This window comes from Polistes canadensis, unplaced genomic scaffold (genome assembly GCF_001313835.1).
Source record: "Polistes canadensis isolate GaletaPanama2010 unplaced genomic scaffold, ASM131383v1 scaffold_190, whole genome shotgun sequence".
NCBI classification, from domain to species: Eukaryota; Metazoa; Arthropoda; class Insecta; order Hymenoptera; family Vespidae; genus Polistes; species Polistes canadensis.
Window position 1 is genome coordinate 154237 of NW_014569737.1, and position 4175 is coordinate 158411.

At 26.5% G+C, this 4175-nt stretch overlaps 1 protein-coding gene across 1 annotated transcript in view; it reads left to right on the forward strand.

The window, feature by feature from the left end:
• Nucleotides 1–1701: 1701 nt before the first annotated feature.
• Nucleotides 1702–4175, forward strand: part of LOC106789565 — a 10215-nt gene continuing 7741 nt past the window's right edge. Inside the window, exon 1 of the mRNA XM_014753892.1 lies at nt 1702–2350. The gene's annotated coding sequence lies outside the window, so the exon portion shown is untranslated. The remainder of the gene's footprint in view (nt 2351–4175) is intronic.

Genomic DNA, 4175 nt, shown 5'->3' on the forward strand with positions numbered 1-4175 from the left:
CGAATTTATCCGTAGAGATTATTACAATAATAATAATAATAATAATAATAATAATAATGATAATGCTTAGCAATGATAATAATGTATTTGTATTAAGTGATTAAGCGAATACACGTGTACATCAATGTTTTCCTTCACCGATTCCACGTGTTTGGTACACGTGCAACTAAATGGATCACGCGTGCATTACTCAATTATTCGCTGACTTATTTCATTAAAATCCGATATATGATGTATCGTTACTGACATATTTACCTCCATTGATGAATCTTCTTAAATTTTAAATCAAAACGTAAATAATGATATATAAATTATTTCTTTTTTTTTAAATATAAAAAGTAAGAGATTTTAATTTTGACGATTAAAATAAATGTAAAAATAAATAACATATAATCACACAATCGTCATTTGATATTACATATTATAGATTTAGATATATAATGTGATAAATGTTTTTCATTAAAAATATATAATCACAATTGTCGTTAAATATTATTATAAATAGATTTATGTATCATATGCGAAGTGTTCTATTTCGGACAAAATTAGGAAGCAGAAATGTCGGACAATTTTTTTTAGAATTTTATGATGTAATTTATTATATTAGATTGTTTTCTTGGAAATGTTTCCAAAATAATTTAGATAAGACATCTTTGTTATCTAATTAACGATATATTTATACTTTCGTGTGTGTGTGTGTGTGCGCGCGTACACAACGGTAGTTGGCTTCATTGACCTTTGGGTTATTGGTAATGATAGTGAGTAACACGTGTTACCCTTCTCCACCTCACCATCACCATCATCCTTATCCTCATTCTCATCTTCAGCTTTATTATTCGTGCTCAGCTATTTTTGTTATTTTTTGTTTTCTATTTTTTTTGTTGTGCCACCAGCCGTCCGTTCTCTTCGACCAATATGAAATCACATTTTTTTTACGTAACCTATTTATTTTCGTTCAAATAATTAATCAATGTTTTCTTAAATAACATTTTCATTACGTATATACAATCACATTTAATTTTAGATTATTAAATCGTACGTTGCGAATTATTTCTGTGTTTCAAAAAATAAAATAAATATCATTTTACCAAAAAGAAAACAAAAAGAATTCAGTAAAATTTTGTATTTATATATTTTTATTTACTTACACAATTAGTTTCTGTTAATATACACTTACACATTCCAAATTGTTTAATTTTCCAGTATCACAGTCGCCATCTTGATGCAAACCATTGAGCTTGTTCCATGCTAAACCTTTTTTTTTTCCAAATTTCAATAATAAATTAATACACTTACGTATTATTTGTGTATTATATATACTCTTTATATTTTTATAAATTATACTTTAAAATAGGAATAATATTTTAATATATAAAATAAAAAATATCATAAAATATAAATATTCCTATATTTTGTTTGATTTAGTCTAGTTATAATCGTTAGTACAATTATGTGTACACACTTAGCAATAATTTTTGGATTATAAGTACGAAACTAGTAGTAAGTTTGAATAGATTCAATGTTGCTTTTTTTTTTTTTCAATCAAATCAAATTTGATAATAGAAACCATAGGAGAAGGCAACCACCTATCAGTATCGAATGATTTTCTTCCAAGTATGTTAAGAAGTTTAACGTTTGGTGACGTAGTCATATCATGGTAGAACAAATAAGGAAAGACGTTTGGTGTGGTAGGGACCTGAAACGATGCTTGTTTTCATCTCTTTCGACGTATCCAGAGTTCTCTCGCAATAGTAGTACGATCGACACCAACGTGAATGCTCTTCTAAGTGCTCTTAAGGAAAAAAAAGATTATCTTATTTTTTACATTTAATTGTGAAGAATTTTCATCCCTTATAAAAGCTAGCTGCTTCCTCACAATTCTTTCAATTATTCCATTAAGAAGTCATTTTGTATTTTTGTCAACAAGTATTACGAATTGTTAATCGTAATTTAGTGTTTTTTTTTCTTCTTTCTTTTCTTATTTCGTTGGATTTTTTTTATCGTAAATAAATCTTCGTCGCGATTGACAATTATTAATATTTGATAATTTTCAAAAAATTTCCCGCGTAATAGTAGTTAATTAAAAAATTAAAATCATTTTTTTGTTGGGGAGAAAATTGTTTTAAATTGATCGTTTGGATTAATTTTTCGTTGGTTGTCGACTGTCGAAGACTAATACGTCGCGAGATTAATTATTTGTGAGAAGAGAAGGAGGACGAAGGAAGGGTGAGAGAAAAGAAAATAGGAAACAAAAAAGAGGGTGTAAAAAAAGCGATTAGACACGTTTTGGCAGTGCCGGATGAGAGAATCGATGAAGAGCACTTTAATCTTGCCGTTGGAGAATCACGAGGTAAGGAAAATTAACAAAACTCGGAAAAATAATAAAAAAAAAAAAAAAAAGAAACATTTATATAATTTTTTAATGTAATTCGTATGAAAGGAAGAAGAATTTTCTAAGATGTTTTTTTCGTATTTGGATGAATGGTTTAGATCTAACAAGTTGGATTAGATCCCAGTCTCGTATTTTCTCTTGATCTTGACATTTTCCGAGAACATTTATTATGTTTCGCGTGAAAAATACTGACGGAATCTTAGGTCGTTTATTTTGAAAATGATTATATTTGTATTCATTAATTTATCGAAATGCGAAATTAGTTGGTCGTAATTTTCTAACGAAATTACGAGATTACCTATTGTAACGACTTTTATTGTATTTTTGGTTATATTTATCGCTTGTGTTCAAATTTATAGGATACACATAAGTATCGTCGAGTTTTGGTAATTCAAAATTTGTGACTCGTAATTTTCATTTCGAAATGCGAAACAGTAGATTCGCGTTTAAATCGAATTTTATAAATTTTATTTTTTCGTTAATACTTATCGTAATTCATAGAATTGAGAGAATTTTTCTTCTTTCTTTTTTTTTTTTTTTTTTTTTTTTTTTTTTTTTTTTAATTATAACAAAATCAAACGTGAAATATTAAAAATTTCCGTATTCCATAATTTAGATTGAAAATACGAAGCAACAGAAAATTTAAATTTACTCGTATCAATGTTATTATATATTCGATCTCAATATAAAAGTGAAAATGAATAATCACGTGATTTTAATTACACTTTTCGATGATTTGAACGCGATGAGGACATTTATTTTCTCATAATAAAGATCGCGTAAAAAATTGAAAATTTCTATCTAAACGATCAACCCGATATATTTATTCGTAAATAGGAAAAAAGACTATAAAATAAGTTAAATATTAATTAGGTGTATCGAAAAGTCTTCATCTTTAATAAAAAAAGAAAAAAGAAACCAACTCCGAGAATAATGAGAACAAAAGGAAAAATGTGCAAAATTAAATCATTCAACTATGATTAAAAAGTAATTAAAAGAATACTTTACTTGTACAATCAATTTTGATGGAAAATAATTTAAGAAAAAAAAAAAAAATACTAAATATTTTATTACTCAAAATAATAAATATATTTAATCAAATAAACTTTGAACACAAAAAAAGTGAAGTACATTTAATCGATAAACTTTGAATACAAAAATAACAAGGAAACAAATAATAATATTTAATCAATCAACCTTGATAAAAAATAATTACAAAATAAAAAGAATTAAATAATATTTAATCAATCAAAAACTTGTGGAATAAAAACGAAAAATAAACCAAATGACTTATTTATTAAGTAAAAATAATACAAAACACGCTGCGTAACTTTCAATTCAATTTTTCTTTCCTCCCATCTTTTAACAATCTCATTTTATACATTTTTTGAAAGTGACATAAGTCACTTTTTCAAAAAAATCGAGTTAATGGCAACACTAATTACAACTGAACGGTATCTTTTCTTTTTCAATAAAAAAAAAGTGACTTATGCCACTTTCAAAATAAACAGCTCATATATATATACACACACACAAAATCACGATAAATTAAAGGGATCTTAAAATTCTAACAAAATCTTTCCGGTACTTTTAATAGAACGGTTAGAAAAAAATAAAAAGAAAGAGAGAGAGAGAGAGAGAGAGAGAGAGAGAGAGAGAGAGAGAGAGAGAGAGAGAGAGAGAGAGAGAGATAAAAAGAAATAAATAAAAGTATCGAAGTTCATCGAGACGATTAAACTACCGCATATAAGACGTTCCACAGGGGTCTAATAATATACGCAAT